The sequence below is a fragment of the Cupressus sempervirens genome, chromosome 11 (genome assembly GCF_028749045.1).
Source record: "Cupressus sempervirens isolate cs-2001-9-10 chromosome 11, ASM2874904v1, whole genome shotgun sequence".
Lineage (NCBI taxonomy): Eukaryota > Viridiplantae > Streptophyta > Pinopsida > Cupressales > Cupressaceae > Cupressus > Cupressus sempervirens.
In genome coordinates, this window is record NC_143128.1 from 755,500,769 (window position 1) to 755,519,165 (window position 18,397).

At 36.4% G+C, this 18,397-nt stretch overlaps 1 protein-coding gene across 7 annotated transcripts in view; it reads left to right on the forward strand.

Annotated features, from left to right (window-relative positions):
* The first annotated feature begins 8,096 nt into the window (after nt 1–8,096).
* Nucleotides 8,097–18,397, forward strand: part of PIP5K9 (phosphatidyl inositol monophosphate 5 kinase) — a 217,899-nt gene continuing 207,598 nt past the window's right edge. For 3 of the 7 annotated variants that reach the window (XM_089811483.1, XM_089811485.1, XM_089811486.1), the window contains exon 1: nt 8,289–8,428. The gene's annotated coding sequence lies outside the window, so the exon portion shown is untranslated. Of the gene's footprint in view, nt 8,429–18,397 lie in introns of all 7 variants that reach the window. The other 4 variants (XM_089811487.1, XM_089811488.1, XM_089811489.1 and 1 more) reach the window with 4 other exon arrangements.

An 18,397-nucleotide genomic window follows, 5' to 3' on the forward strand; every position in this document is an offset into this window, starting at 1 on the left:
TTTATTATATTTTGAGCAATATTTTCAATTAATGGTAAAAACAAGTTTTGAAGGGGCCTCAAAACCCTTTACATTCTCGTAGAAGATATATTTTCAGACATTTCAGTAGATACAATAGTCACCCCAAGGGCATGGAACACATAATAACATATTAAAAGACTAAACAATAGAAACTCTAAAGAGACAACTAGAATAAAACACCGACAAAGACCAATGCAAAACCAAAACAACATTGAGTAAGACTAGGGAGAACAAGATAAACCAACTACATAAGGAGGATCTCAATATCCTTTTCCAAATTCTCTATCCTTTTTAATGACTCAGTGAGATCAATTTTCACTTTAGGTTTCTCTTTTTTCTCAATCTCATTCTTCTTTCTTATACTAGCATAGGTTCTATTACCAAGGCCAACACTGAAACCAGAGGAAGTTTCCAATTCATTTTCCACATTTATTATCTAATTTTCCTTCTAGCTCTCCAATAGAGCATGCATGCCTTTGATATTAGTAATCAAGGCTTCAAGACCTTCGTGGATTTGAAGAAGGATGTTTCTCATGATCACCTCATTCTTTTCCATCCTTTCATTCATCTAATGCATGCAAATCTCTATAATAGCGTTAAGATCATTATGAACCATAGTGAAAAACTCCTTGCTGCTAGATCCCTTATGGACATCTTCAATTTTCTTGTAAAGCTCCTGTAGACCGTTGCTTATCTTCTTTATCTCCTCTATTGTCCACTTATCAATCATAAAGGAATAAGTATACCTTGCCTTGATCACCTCTAGACCATATTTTGATTAATGTTACAAACCTATGTATAACATGTTTAACTACAAAGACTGTAGTCAATTATATATTTTACATAACATATATATGTATATACAAGGTTACTTTTTAATATATTACACTTAAATTACAGTTATATTATGATTCATTGTACATAATTATAATTACACAAAACTTAATTTAATTATAAATCTAAATGTTTGTCTCGTGTTTCTTTCTCATATTAGGGTTATGATATTTATTTTTTGCAAATTAATATATGGATTAAAAAAATATCAACAATTTGTTATAAATAGGGAATACTAAGCAGGGGGAAAGGGTGTTGAATCAGTGTTCCACAAACTTTTGCCCAACTATGGATATTATTGACAATGTTTAAACTCACATATATGATCAAACTAAAAAGTAAACATAACCATAACATAATGAAACTCATAATACCATTATTTTTTAACTAGGGAAACCCTGGCCAAGGGAAAATCCTAGTGGGGATGGTACCCATAAGCTGATCCACTAATCAAAAGTATCTTGTGAAAGATTTTGACCCTGTTAGGAGTCTATTACATCAGTATAGTGTATATGTCCTTGTTAGAAGCCTCAACCCTATTAGGATTTGGTATTAAAATACAAAATTATGCAAAAAGACCCCACTGTTCAAACAAGCAATAATATCTTTACATTCTATCAATAGAGATAGATACAAAAACCTTTACACATTGTTGATATCTCCAATATCTAATTTGTCCTTTTAGTGCCTTCTTCAAAACTGATCATACAAGGGTTTTTCTCTATACTAGCATAAAAATCGCATCTACTTTAATCATATATAGTGTACATTCAAACATCATATCATTATAATACAATGCCACACTTCGCTAATCAAAAGCGTTCTTCCTTTACACAGAATTCTTTCATCTTGTTAGCCTTGTTGATTGATAGTTTGATAAATATTTTGAATTATCTTTCGCTGTATGTGGATTAACATCCTAGATGTCATCCCAACATTTTGTAGTAATTTTTTTCGTAAACCAAAACAAGCCCTTAACCAAAATACTTTTATTTTGCCTTTAACTCTGATCTATCCTATTAAACTGTAATTGGTAAATCTGCAATAACTATGTCTAAAAATGGCCAAACCTTTAGTACTTCTACCCACATGTCATATACACTATATTATTCCTTCCTATATTTTTTCACAGTCCCATGTGCTTCTAGTGATCTATGCTAAACAAAATAAGACAATTGTGTATTGTTTTGTTGATACTTATATATTGTTTTGGGTTATTATGCATTCAAACTTATCCTTTTATTTTTCCTTCTCAAGATAAGCTATATGTTTCCATAAATGACAACCGTAACATATCTCCTTAGCCAAATTTCCAACACAATTTTGGTGAATTGATTATCAAAAATGGAAAAAAAATAAAAATTAAATCCATTATTTTACATTTGTAGAAAGGAAAATAAAACATATTGCCTAGTCCAAAGTAGCATAATTTTCATTAATAATTTTGAAAATTTTCAGATACATAGGTATATCATACATATCATTCAGACCTCTCCAAAACATTTAAGAAGTCTAATAATCATTTTTTAATCCATAAAATGCAAATCGAAATGAGCTTACAGATTTTTTTAAAATTTTTTTTAAAATCGCATTGTAGACTAGTGCCACAACTAGAGGTATGATTGTTAATAATATAAAAAATTGCATTGTAGACTAGTGCCACAACTAGAGGTATGATTGTTAATAATATAAAAAATAAACAAAAAGATGTGGGGTGATGGGCCGTGGGAAACACTCATAATTTTCACCTCCATCCAAGTACAATTCTCTAGAGAGGATTAACTATGAGAATTCACCAAGCCAATCACACTATCCTACCTCCACTTCATCGAGGAAAACCACTTATGGAGAAAATCCTTGACAATTAGTGCCCATTTCCTATGGCACTTCAACTGCCCAACATTCAAGCCCAATAGAAAAGGTTGCATGGCCATATTGTAGCTTGGGAGGAGAACCTTATTTCACTTGCCCATGGGATCCCCATCCCTATTTCCTTGAACATGGCAAAATCAATGTCATCCCTCAAGTATTCTTCTTTGAAAACCTTCCTCAACACCAATAACATGTCCACCTTTTCTCCTTTGAGGTCGAGAAGATATATCATAAATCATGACCTCATGTCCATGTTGACTTAGTGTCTATCTTCATTCCGCATAAACTCTCTGCCCATCACCATTTTTACAACCTTAATGATAAAAGGTACATCCTCCCTACAAATTGAATCCAAAGTTTCATCTAAGAAGGAGCTCAAAAAGGCCTTTTGGGCCTCCTCAAATGTGAATTTTAGTCTAATAGGAGCATTTATCAATAAGAAAATCAAATTAGCTACATAGTAATGACCTAAACCAAACTAATTAGCTATAGACTAATAAGTTAAACTAAAGCTAGTTACCACAATTAATCTACCAAAGATGAATTGAGGAAGAAATATGGTAGATTGTCTACAAATAGCCTCAACTACTTGCAATAAATTCTCTATCCCTATTGATTCCTTTGTCCTTCTAGTTCAAAATATCTTAAATGATTAGACCTTTGTAAATCTTTCGCATAAATATAAGATTATGTGAAATTCATATATTGGTTTATTGGTAATACCATTAGTACCAAATTAGAAGTCATCCATGTAGATTGGATTGAATATGGAGAATATCAAACTGAAAGTGATAAGATATTTGTTTTATGTCCATTAAAAGTGGGACAGGGTGAAGGGAGACATGTCACCATTCTAAAGACTTGCAAAAGATTGAGGTTTCCTTCAAGAAATTCAACCCAAAATAAGACTTCAACCTTTGATCTATAATCATTAAATAATAGATGGATGTTAGGTACAAATCACAATGGTCACACTTATCAATAACATCATACAAAGTGATATTTATGATGAATTACAATTTGGCATTGGAACATACGACAAATGACAAGTATTGAAACATGGTTATTAATAGATAATATTCACCAAATTTTGTTTTTTCATTTGCTAGAAAAAATATTTTCCTCTTACATTATATATATTTTCCTTGAAAAGGAAAGAAATTGCATCATACATAATATATTTTCCCCCAAATTAATGAATTAATCACCTGGATTTTATGGAAATTTTCTATGGTAAGAAAAAAAGTGCCAACACAAACTAATTTTTCCCCTACTTTTTTTTTGCCATCAATATGAAATCCATTCACCCCACCTTGCAAATAATGTAGGATTCACTAGGATTTTACACATTTTCATTGGAGTGGGTTTCTTAAAGTTATCCCTAGAGTCTTGATTCCTAAACTAGAAAGTTTGCATAAAGGAGTTAAGGGAGCAAAAGTTGTATTAGCCTTATCTAATAGGAGAACAATTGATACATTGCTTATCTAATATGCAGTCATATAGTGATAATAAAAATCTCAAGAAGATATTGGAGAATGATCTACAAGTTTTGAAGACCAATTTTATTGATGTATTTTGTAGATTGTAAGTTGATGTATGCTACTCTATCAATACAATTTTGCATTTTGGTTCTCTCTATATATAATTGTCATTATTGTTAAAGGGGGAGTAGATTATAACGCAATACAAGTTTTGTAAAGGGGAGTAGTAGTTCTAGTGAATGCTTTGTGTGCTATTTCAAACGAGCAGTCAAAGGTTAGATTATCGAAGCCAAATTTTTATCATCTAAGAGGGAGAGTTCCATTTTTACATGAGTTGACACTTAATAAAAAAAAATCACTAAGTATTGCCATCAATGCCAAAGGGGGAGATTATTGGCATAGTGACGCAACTAGGGATATTGTTGGTATTATCATGCACAAAGAGTCATTATAAAATTGTTGTTACCAATAACATAGTGTTCTAAAGATGATGGATCAACCAAATCCAAAAAGGAATTGATCAAATAATAAGATTTATGTAGTATGTGGTGTACTAGTGAGTATATATTAGGTGTAGTATTTTCTATGTGCAACCATGTGATTTATGTTTCAGAGTGTGTGGCTAATAGAGAAGTTTCTTTAGAGGTATATCTACCTAGTTCTAGATGTTCATCTACCAGAGTGAAGTACATATGAATATTTGATGTGCTAAACTTGTCATAATGTGAAGAATAAAGCAACTGACAAAGTGAATTTGTCTAGGTTTGATAATTTGATAATATCAAAGTCAAAGGATAGATTAGTTACCTAGTAAACTATGTTGGGCTGACATCATGACATACAATTCAATATTTTGGCGCTCACTCATGCAATTTGATTTGCTTGAAGAGCTAACCCATAGTAAACCATTTTAGGGTTTTTCCTTTGCCTTAAGACAAGTATAAATGGAGATGAAATATTGAGTTACAATGATTGTTGGTCTAATTATTGATGTTGCGGTGATACTTTAGAAGTGGGGTTAGAGAAATTTAGAGAAGAAAATTTCACTAGAGCTATGTTGGATCTATTGTGCATTAAGGACAAATATCAAATCACTTTCACTTGTTGATTATAGCAAATTGACAAGTAAAATCATTTTACTAGGTTACTCTTAATAGGGTGAGTAGGATCCTAATAGATTTTAAGTATAAATCCTCTAACAAGGTGAGTCTTAGAAGGAGTTTGAAATCTCTTAACTGAGTAGATCCTAATAGGTCTTTGCAATAGTTCTTAACTAGGCTTCAAAAGTACCTTAATCAGGTGGATGTAATTGCTCCTAATAGGGAAAACTTATTACTACAATAGTGATATTTGTAGATACTAATTTCTATCATGGTTTTTCCCTCTAACCAAGGGTTTCTACATAAAAAATATCATTGTTCTCTTGTTGCATGTGTGAATGTTTGATTTACTTTGCTTCTATCTTGTTGTTTCCTTTGCATGCTAGGTATTGTCGAAGTTATTGGTAAAAGTTTATAGATCTATAATTGGACTGATTCACCCCCCTCCTCTCTCATTTCTATCTAGCATTGACAACTTCATCTTTCTCCAACAAACTAATGCTCATTTCAAATATTGCATTTGCTTTAGTGTTTCCTTCCCTCTCCACATGAGTGATCTTGAAGCCCTTGAAAGTTCCCAATACTAATATGATTTTCTTTATGTATTTGTTGAGATACCAAACCTTTGAATCCCTTTGGAAATTTCCATGTTTGTAATAAGAGAATCATCTTCCAAATGAAGATTTCTCACATTGAATTACTTTATCTTTGAACTGCAAATAGGGCTACTGAACTTCAACCTCATTGTTCTCCCCCTCAACCAAATACTTGACCTTTATTGCAAGAATGTTTCTTGTCTAAACTTGAATGATGTAGTCAACTACCTTGGTCTTGGGTTTCCATTTGAGGCCTTGACAAAGTTGACTTTGATCCAAACATCCTCTAACTGAATCCATTTTTGTACTCATCTCTTAGCCAATGCATAATCATCCCTTCCTAGTCCCTAAACAAGCCAACCCTAATAATCTTTTGAATGAAAGCAAGTAGTGTTATAGACGTGACATGTTGGCAAAACTATTTAACCTACAATTCGACATTTGTAATTATTTTGTTGATTCCAATTCATCCACACAGTTACAAAATTTTTCATTAGAATTTGTAACATATAGATTTTGGTTATATTTCTACTATTTTTATTTTTGTTTTCAATTTGTATACTTTTGTAGATGTTTCATCTTTTGAGATTTTGATCTTCAAAACTTTATTTTTCTTGAGTTTTTAAGCTATTTGAAAAATATGATGATTTCTAACAAATCATGCTCTTTACTGAGTTCTTTTGAAGACTTATTTATAAGTTTTTGAGACTGATATATTTTAGTCCACTTTGCAAAATAATGTTAATTAGGTTTGTTCTTTGGCAACATTAATTAAATCTTTAGACTAGCAAAAACAATCACACTATTCACAAGGACTTGATTCAATACATTTGTTGTAAAATTTCAATCTATCAAATACTATCTTTAAAGCACATATAAACCAATCTAAGTAATATAGTTATACAAATTTTATCATTATATATAAATTATTATTCATTTTAAACTCCTACTTCAAAGAAACTATTTCTCATAGAATAATAAATGAGCCAAAAATAATCAAATAACTACCATACATTATTTTAAAAAATGATTCCATTTAGGGAAGGTGCCCCAATTAATTGACCATAGCCTAATAAGTCATTTCCATCTTGTTACACCTTTTTTTGATGAAGGGTTCCAACCTGCAAGCTACCAACCAACAAAGGTCACTAGAGAGACATTTTAACAACCCGATACAGGTGCACTCATTCCTGAAACCTCTTCAACTTAGAGCCAAGGATTGAGGGGTATCTACACTACCAAAATTGTCCACGCAGGATCTTGACCTCATCCCTCATGGTGTCAAAGCCTTGCACTCAACAAGACTTGATCCTTGGTGGGCTCATTGAGAACCTTTCAACTTCACCAATAGACGAAGGACCCATTAACTCCTTGTTACACGTTTGAAGCCATTATGCTTTAGCTCTTGATATTTTTTCTACATAAAATAACACAAAGTTAAAAACACAAATTGACAAACTCAAATTGTTTTCATCAATTTTTTTAATTTCATGCAAAACATTTCCTACATACTTATAAAATAAAAATAATTCCATTTTGGTGAGGAATAAGACACGTACTTGAAATTTAAAAACATCATGTTCAAAACCTCAAATAACTACCCTACATCATTTTTATTTTTAAAAATGATTCCACCTAAGGGAGATGGCCCCAACTATTTGATCACAAGCCAATAAATAATCCTGCCACACTTTTTGAAGCCACTCCTTTTGTGTCAATAGTCAAATAAATTAACGTCATAGTAACGGCCATGATGGGAGCCTAAAGTTCAACATGTCACGGTCCAAAGCAGCGTAAACACCCACTTGAAGAAAAAGCCAACTAGCTACACTTCCCCAAATACTAGATATAGACTTTCCCCAAATTAGAACAACTTGGTGAAAATTAGTGTCGGCAAGATGATGCTCCCTACGTAGGGAAAACAAGTATCTGATATCCCCTACTTTATTTAAGACCGTTGGATTTTAGAGAAGAGAAACAAGGTTATTGGCATGGGGCCTTTAAATTTTATCAGTCAACCTTAAAATGAAAGGAAAATGACGTTTTACGACGGAGTTCACTTATTCGTGAAGATTTTAGTTCAACTATTTGGGATGATTGGGATACCTTTCCCTAATCAAACATGCGGACTTAATCAAATGCCACGTAGGAAGGCTGAGAAGTTTAAGTTTAATTTATTGCAAATATTCTCAGTGTGAGCGAGGTTGAAATTTTTTAAAAAGGAAAATATCGTTGGGAATTTTAAAATATCCCAGCATTTTTCGTTGTCGTTTATTTTAAATAATGCGGTGATTGGAGAAAGCAGGAACTCGTGAGCGTAGGGTCACGGATTTAAACAGTTGAATTTTCATGTAGTTATTTTTATTTTTAATTCGCAACAGGCCTGGGCTGCCTTTGCCGCCTTGAAAAAAAAATTAGGAGAAGAATAAGGATCGATCTGTACCTGTTCAAAGGCGAGAGCGCAATTTGTTGCCTGGGTCTTTTTTTAATCCTCTGCTGGACATTCGGACCTGCGATCTTCAGAGTAAAATTATGCCCCTGTCTTTCAATTGAGAATTCTCGTTTTATCATCTTTTTTTCCGTTTTCCTGTTCAAGTCAGAGTCTTGTGTTCTAGACTCGGTGCAATTTAATGTGAATTTATATCTGCATTTGTCTCCAAAACCGCGGGGTTGTAAAACGTGTATAGTGGAGTTGTTTTTTTAGAAGTTATGCCCTGCAAGAAACTTAGGTGGAAGAGATCAGATCGCATATTACGCGTAGCATTTAGGCGAGTTGTGCGAAATGTTTATGTAAGCTGTTGAGTCTGGTGGTCGGAAGACGAGATGCTCGGGGACCGGAATTTTCAAGGGACGGAGAAGATAGGGCTAATTCATTCTGTGCTGTGGAATTTTTGGGAATGGTGCGTTAATGTCAGCTAAATGCAATTGAAATAGCCTTGGAATTTGTGTTGAAAATTCAGCATCGGGAATTGCAGACAAAAACTCCCTCATTCCATCCGGCTTTTGAGCTGGTTGTGATTCCGTACGTAATAAATGAACAAGGCCACGGTCAATAGGATTAAACGGATTATATTTGTTGAGACTTATCGGATTAGACTTTTAGTATTCTAGTTTTTTCTGCTTTAAGGAACGCTGTTTAGGTAATAAATATCGAGCTAATGCAAAGATAAATTCTCTTAGTTCTTAGTTTTACCAGTTCTGGTAATCAGATAATGCGCTTTAGGTTTTTGATGGCGTTTTCATACATGGGTTCCAACAAGTGCAACCTATCGCTGGTCACAACTTCTGACTGCTTTGCCACCACCATATTTTCCGCCTTTGCCATATTGTGTATTGAATTATTAAAATATCCCCTAAGTTTCTGGGGATAAAACTATAGGTTGCCTTCCGTATGGACGGGTTTGTCAACGTGAATTTCTCTTTTCGTTGCCTGATTTTTATTATTCGGAAGGTTGTTGTTGATATAGAGAATTGTTTCTGCCAACTATTGGAAAAATACAGTTTAGTGAGGCAGTTAACTACAATGTGATAGAATCTTTTCTTTAGGGTTTCAGGCTATGATGAGTCATGGGAACGAACACCATATACATTACCCTTCGTATCCCAATCTAATATTGATAAGGTTCTTAAAGCTAGTTCATGGATTTAGAGGCAATTGTTGCAACGTTAATTTCTCTAAATATTTGACAAGTGAAGACATTTTAATCTATTATCAGTTTCTCTTCCACATCATTTTTCCTTATCTGTACCTTAGTTCACAGCTATGTTACATCATGTGAGATTTTGCTAATGTTTTATTTAGTTTCTTGAAGGGCATTACTATCTTGAAAGAAGATATATCTTCTACTTTAAGATAGGCAAAGTTAGGTAAAACATTGACAGCCATTACAATACACTATGGTTGAGGAGATAGAATATTCTACCATAGAAAACTCAACCCACACTTTATTCAATTTTCCTTTATTACTATGAATTTGTTGAATCTGATGCTAATTGGAGTCTATATGATTAGCATATTGACATTTCAGAAAACAGACATTACATTGTAACTTAACATGGTTAGACATGAAAGCAAATTTGCTTCCCTCACAGCTTAATAGTGCCCTGAATGACAAAGAGTTGGATGTTGGAGTGATTTTGGGGGAGCCTGGGCAAGCTTAGAAAGCGCGAGTGAGGTTATTAATTGCAAACAAGGTGAAGATGCTCAAAATAAAAAAAGGGTGGAAAAAACCAAATCCATTTGAGAAAGGGACGATGCAATAAACTGATATTGTGAAGACAAAGCACAGCAAATATGAGTATCAAATCATAATGCTTTCCTGTTTAAGCCATTCGATGCTGGCAATACAGCCAACATATGATTCCCCCCATTGAAATCACTAGGAAACTATGCTACCAGATGGTCTACAGTTCTCCTAATTACAAGTTTTGCTGTACTGGATATGATTGGAACAGATATTCTTCTCTAGATCGATCCCAGGCAAAGTTGGTGGATGTAATAGATATGACAGGTTATTCCTGCTATATTTCATGAGAACTGGAAAGCCAGAAAGGAAATAAAAAGAACTGTTAAGAAAAAATGAAAAAGAAAAATACATGCATACAGAAAGAGACAAACCATATATCATTTTTGTCATATCACTGATCTGTGAGCCAAAATGCTTCTCTTTTGGAACATCTCTCATCCAATAGTGCATTTATAATATTGGCTGCTTTTGCTGCAGTTCCATTTCAATTTGATATGGAGAGTAAGGAGTCTTGGTTGTGAAGATTTTCCCTTAGTAACTTTTTAATACGTGGCAGGCACAGCTCTTCAAAATATGAGAAAATGCAGAGGGGTAGGCACCCTGAGCGATAGTTGCTTAATAGCACCCTACAGTCAATGTGTTGGATGCTCCACAGTATCAAATGTCCCCCAGTCAAAACAAAAAATGAAAATCTGGATTTGAAATTGATTCTTTCCGAGTAACACTGTCCTGCTGTAAACATGAAAGCCTTCTAAATACCAACTCATTGTAATGTTCCCATTCTTGAATGAGTCATTCTAAGGCATTAAAGTATTTTTGTAGACGAGAAGTGGCAGTCCTTGTACACCAACAGCGAATAGGAGTTAGTAGAAATAGTTAGAAGTAGAAGTAGCTGTGCTTATATGTTACTAGGAGAATAAGAGATTAGGAAACAATGGAGTCTTATAAGTAAATTGGTTCCTTAGCTATATTAGGAGGAATAAGGGATGGACTCCGGAGTCCAAATGATGATACTCTTCAAGAAGAACAGTAAATCTTCTGTTAAGTATATATCTTCAATAATCATCAAGCACTCCATGTTGTATTGATCAACCACTGAGGTAGGGCAGTCAATATTATGAAGATGCCTGATGCAATCAATATCATATGGGAGATGGTTACATTTGAGACATCATTACCAGTTCAAAGGTCAGTTAGCATTTGCAGAAACACCTACAACAACTTATGTGGGAACTATCGAGGCAAAACTGTGGACATAAAGCATTAATAGTCAATATTTGCAGAGATGAAGACATGACAGCAGATTGATACTTACAATCAGCAATCATGGACCTTTGAAGGACCATTGATATCAAAGAGTAAAAGATAATGCATTGTGGAAGTCAATGAATGGCCTAGTGATGAAGAGCGAGAATCAATGTTTACTCTCTATGGGGTATCTAGTTTTATGCACAGAGAAAACCCAGATTTAAGCAGAACATGAATAAAACATTAATTCAGAATCAACACATCACCCATAATATTGGCAGAAGGATATATCTTCCATTGCATGTAATGTCTGTACAAAAAGTAACCCATTATCAGTACAAGTCTTACATATATAAAGCATGCATCAGTTGGTTGAGAATACCAACCGGTGGTTACTACAACTTCCTACAACTGTCTGAGAAACCATTTGTAATTACATTGCTATAACAACCCAAAATATATATTGTTATTATTAATAATTAGTCTGTGGCTTACATTAGCCACCCCAAAAGTAGTTGCCTTTACAACGATAAAAATCTAAAATGATTGGTGTACCACCCAACAAAACTACTGAGAAGAGAAACGAGACTATGTCCCTGGAGTGGTGGAGGATGTCGGTAGAGGAAGCTGCTGCCAGAGAAGCCTGCGGTTGTGCTCAACTGTCATCTACTTTTCCCTGGTGACCCTTATTAATCTAAGTGCATCTCTCAGGTCCTTCATCGTATATTCCAGTTCCCCTGTGTTGGCTTCCTCTACTGCTCCTTTCCAGCTCTTGCTACCTTCTCCTGAGCTATTTCTTTCTCCAAGGTAGTGGTAAACTTCTGCCACTCTACCAATCTCCCCTAAATGGTAGCCTCTTACCCTAGAGCTAGTGCACTCTCTTCCTATTCTTTTCATATGGACTGGGTTACCTTTATGAGCTGAAAAAATGTCCCATGAAGCATTTGCCCCGTATTGTACAAGGTGCTCATCTTGCTGGCCAACCACTTTGGAATGTGTGGGTTGGCCCACTTCATCATTTTTGTAGTCTTCCTATGGGGCCATCCTCAAGCTGTAAGCTGTTATGCAAATTCCTGCACATAGTCTCCTTGCATAAACTTGAGAAGCCTTACTGTTTTTTCTGTGAATGGTCCCATGTTCAACTGTTTAGAGAGATCTGCCACCCCACGTGCTGCTTCATTTTCCCCTCTTGGTTCTGCTAGCCCCTTTTGGTTCTGCCAGATAACATTGGATAGATGCGAGGGCATCCCATCTGTCAGGTTCGGATACTCGAATGTAAGCCTTCTCTCGAGTGATCTCTGACCCAACATCTCTTGTCACCCTTGCCTTTTGTAGGGAGATATTTCTCGGCTGAATGCTTCCTTCCTCGATCTCAACAGTCTCTTCTTGCACTGCTAGTGGTGCCTCATAATCTCCTACCTCGCCTCAGTATCTTCTGTGTGCTGAACCATCAACAATGTGGGCAATGGTGGTGGGATATCACCGACCCCCCATCCCAAATCTCTCCAAGAGATTGTCCATCTTTGTTTCTACTTCACCCATCCCCTTAGGTACATATGCCACGTCCCCATCTTTCATGTCCCCTCCATCCATGTAATGCCCCGCCCAGAGATCCTTGGAACAAGGATTCAATTCAAGCCAAGATTTTTTTTTTTACAAGTATGAATGTACATGTCAACATCATACAGGGATCACACAGATCGCAATAGAAGACTTCACCAACAATCTGAGCAACCGACGAATCTCTGAACGCCACTACCAAACAAAACAACAGACAACGGGAGACGCATAACTGAATCTGAATCAAAACATTACGAATTCAAAATGCGACCCCAAAGGATTGAAGAACACCTAAGAGGGTACCCAAAATGCTTCCCGAAAAGTCCAGGTCATACCGAAAAGTTTTTGCAAAAGCCAAACAATACATTAAATCAGCACTGGGCGATACTTTATAGTATTGCGCGATATTTCACAAGGAGGGCGACACTTTCAAAGATTGGGCGACTCTTCTCTTAAGGGCTACAAGTATCGTACGATACTTTTTTAAAGGAGGTGCGATACTGGAAAGTATCGCACGACAAAACTCCAAGGGGCATGCGGTACAATCAGGGAACGCACGACAGAACTCCAATGGGCGTGCGACACTTAATTGTATCGCACAACACTAACACATGGTTGCCCAGGAAAGCAAGAAAACTACTCTAAGGGTCAAAACGAGGAACAACAGGAAGAAACTGAGTTCAAAACCTTCACATAGGGGAGTACTGGATCCACATAGATCGAGGAGCGAACACTCGAGTACAAGAACAACAAGAAAGAGGAACATCTATCCATTTAACCATAGCAGTAAAGAACGTACTGAAAGCAACATCACAGTGAACAGAAGTAACATCGCAATGTACAGAAATAACATCGCAAAAACTGAACAACCAAACTAAGTGCACGGTTCCTTCCAACCGTCAATAGCATCATAAGACCATCGTGGATCCTAGCCATCCCCTGTGCGTAACATCCCAAGCCACCGACCAGATCGTCAGTACTATCGTAATAGGGACGTCACTACTAAAACATGCTACAATGTAAGCATAAGGAAATCTAACATGCTAGTAGAAAAGCATAAGATTTTCCTACAAGTAGATAACATCACATATCACATGCTAATCACCATAATAAGGAAATCTAACATGCTAACCCAATGAGCAAAAGATAATCCAATACAACAATTCACATGATCTAGTCATATGCTAAACATCATAATATGGGAATGCGTCAAATAAACTAACATCATCTAAATATGATATCCAAGCATTCCAATGAAAGCATAAATCACAAGAAAGCATACTCCGGAACCTGAAGTACCAAGTGAAAACATCTAACAACGGTCGCACTAGGATAAAAGACCGTCTCTATACACTGGTCCCTAGCAGTGGTGAAGGTAGCTATGCCTCCCAACCACGTGGACCCATAGGTCCACACCTGCCGTGCTGATGGAGATAATGATCCAACCACAAACACACAAAAATGACATCCATGGCTAACACTCACGCTAGGCAGTATGATGGCTGTAACCAAGAACCTAAGACAATGCAAGGAATACAGGTCCTGGTCAAACACTCAAAAGGTTACTAAGTAGGGGTTGACATCATGGAGAGTTGCTTGGCATCGACAAGCCCAAGCTCGGATCTTGCGGATACAACATCCCTCAACGGAAAGGCTCTCACACAAACATTTTATTATCTTAAGTTTTATTACCACTCACACATTTTATTTAGTTATCACTTATTTAAAACTCCCTCTGCCATACCTATGGCGTCATGATCGCCAGGCTGCGAGATAGGAGCCCCCTCCATATGCTACCCTACCCTACCCATGCTCATCCCATGACAAGTGCCTGTGGGCATGCATACTCCCATCCCAACCCCAATGATCATAACTTTCGGAAGTACCACGAAAGATCGAGCCCCGCAGGTCACCCAACAAATTTACGCGCACGTACTTGTGTGTGGCGCACCACCATCACGAAGATCATAACACAAGGACAGGATGAGAGCACAATGCAAAATAACACTCAACCAAAAACAACTCGGAAGGATGGATTTTACACGAATCCCAAGAACGAATAAAACCATACATCATGAAATCACTCTATCGGCCTCAATCTGGGAGTATGGATTCTACACGAATCCCAATGATCCAACAAGACCAAACATCATGAACTCATTCAACCGGCCTCAATCTGGGAGCATGGATTCTACACGAATCCTAGTGTCCACGAAACAATAACAAAGGTCCAAAAGAAACCATAACATCAGGTATAAAATTCACTCAACCGAACACAAAGTTGGGAGTATGGATGCGACATGCATCCCAATGCAACATAAAAGTGCAATAGTGGTCTGATTGATATCCAAACGGATCATCTAGGTCCATGACCCACACTGTGCCAAGAAAACTTGAGAAAATAGGGCGACACACAAAACGAGGTAAAAACCCCAAAATTTAGGAAAACTTCGAAATTAAAACCCATTTGACCTTTGGGTACAAAAACCCCAAAAATCCAAAAATGATTAAGTTCGGACACCGTATGCAAAAACGGCCAGCATAATGGTGCAAAACCCCAAACCCTCATCTCGAAAAATAGGGAAATGTTCGTACCCGCCCAACCGGGTAGAACTAGCACACAGAAATAGAGGGGAACACTAGTTCTCAGCCTCCAAACAAACAACTTCCAAAAATAAAAGCAAAAATGGAGCTGAAACAATAAAACAGGAAAGCCCTACCTCACAGCCAAAAGGGCAAAATGAGAATTTGAACCATAAAATAAATATCCTGCAAAAGTAGCTGAAAATCACGGCAATCCAAGGTTTCCCCGAGCCGGATCCAACGAGCCCGATTTCGCGACGATCCCACGCTCGTAGCTCCAACAACGAACAAAACAATAAATCCTCATGAAGAGAATTTTAGGTTTTACTATCCAAAATTCTAATTCAAAAGTGAGAAGTGAGGAATTAAATTCTTTTTTGGATATATATTCACTTTTTGAATGAATAATCGATTAGGGTAAATAACTAGCCAACCTAGTTAAACCCCGAATTGACCCAAACGAAAATAGGTTATTCCTATAAATAGGAATTCATCTATGGCAAAGCTGCCAGAAATAAAAATAAATCAACTAAAAAGCTCGAAAACCCAAAACACATAAATTTCCTTAACAACTTTCGCGACAATGCGAAAGTCTAAATGCACAAATACGCTTACTGGTCTAATTACATGATGCAAATGAGTTCGGATTTAATAATCACCAAAAGGTTTAATTAAACAATTAAACTTAGGATACGTCGACCATACAAGGACAACATTAGTAAAATATGAATGGCTAAATAAATAACTCCATGTGCCACTGTCAGGGATATAAATCCTTCACACTAAACAACACGATCAAGTGCAATTGCATATAATAACATAGCCGAAGTTATATCAAGATAATCTGTTTACATCACTCACGTTCGCATAAAGCATAACGCCGCAAGAGTGAAGTAAATAACCATAGCATAAAATCCATCACATAACATAATCAACGATGTCTGAACACCAGATAACCAAATATCATCATAAAACACACTGTCATCTCAAAATGGCGTCATCATGCAATATGATTAATTGAACAACATAGTAATCTAACATATATGATACTGAAATCAAGGTATATATCCGCAGCACATAACCAATGAATCCAACAAGGACAATCCGATCCTAACTATTTAAGCATTTAATAATGGTTGTTTACACAACATTAAAAGGGCACTTAAAACACATAAGTGAACACAGTCATAAACATGACTGACCATTGCTACAAAAACCTAGTCCAGTGTAGCATGGTAATAGTACACAGTGCAATCTCTGCACATGTCTCATGGTAATCACGTAACAACCTCATGATACCATATCGATCCTAGTAACCATTGGCACAAACCTCAGTGAACCAAAAATCACATCATAATCTTATAAATCAGTCATAAGCATAATCAAAGCAACTGATACAGAAACATAAATCCAATCACCTCTACGGTGTAGACCACTCATGGTTACAATCATGATCCATCATAAGAGAAGATCAACAAGGTGGCATCCATCAGGATGACTTACAGAAGTCAAATGGGAGAGGCACTACATCATCCCCCCAAAGACTAGGCTTACTCCTGGAAGCCTGCAATCCAAGAATAGAAACCAAAATGCACCAAGAACTAAAATCAAAAGTGAGCAATAGGGATGACTCATCGACTCCTTCACAAGTCCAACTAAATCACTCCCACATTCTCGAACCATCATGTCAACCCCCAAATAGGTCAACCACAAGAGAAAGGTGTCACACTGACACAAGGTCCTCCAACAGGGAACCTTATATGCGCTAGGAAAAACCCATTGAGCCATAAAGTCAACAATACAAGGTAAGGAAAAACCCACTCTACCTCGTCAACAGGTGCCCAACTACGACATGCACCTACCATGTGACCACAAAACAAGGTCAAGACATGACGCACTTTCAACAAGAGTTGGAATCATGGGGAATAACCATCCCAAAATTCCCAAGAATACTATTATGTCACACATGAACATCCTTGAATCCACGTAAACTCACCCTTAGAACATAGAGGATGAAAGTTTACTAACAAAATTACACACTCCAAAAGACTACTCACCACTACTAACCACCAAGCGTAGGAGCACTTAGTCTCTCTATAAGGTACAAAAGCTCAACTATCACTGGTAACTAGGGTTACATAACCCAACCAGACAAGATATCACCTTTCCACAAGGTAGTAAAGAATATCAATAGTGGACAAATCATGTAATATTTGCATAGCAACTCATAAGATGGTAACATGTGTCCAACGATACCATGTTGTCATTTCCCCTCTTTTAGCTCAGTCTAGCAAAGACATGTGAGTCAGCTTATTATGGGGCCTTGTAGACTGACAGGGTTGGATAGAGACCCGGTATGGTTATTTAGTGTTGGGGACGATGTTCTGGCAGTTATTGATCAGTTGGGAGACATTCCTACTTTTTAGGAGGTATGATCTTGCCCAGGGTTGGGTCTCCATGAGATTACTCTTTGGGTTCAGTTTCAGAGGGATAGGGCTTGTTTCCTAAATTTTAGGAGCATCCCTAGATTTTAGGGATGAGATTGCCAGTGGATCCTTGATTTCCGACTTTAGTCACAGATAGGTGATAGGATGATTTTATGGTTTGTGATGTCAGTTGGGCATTTTGTGGCTATTTGGGTTATACTTTTAATATTTCCTAATTTAGTGTTTAATAATTAAATAAGGCTAAGTTATTAGCCATTTTGGAGTAATAAGGGGTTTTTGGCCTCATCTGGATGCGCATCCTATGGTGTGATAACTCGTTGGAAAGGTCTCGAAATTCTCTAAATCTTTCTCTTTGGTCTGAGGGCAATTTAGTGAATAGATTTCTGTCTATGAGGAAAAAGGTCATTT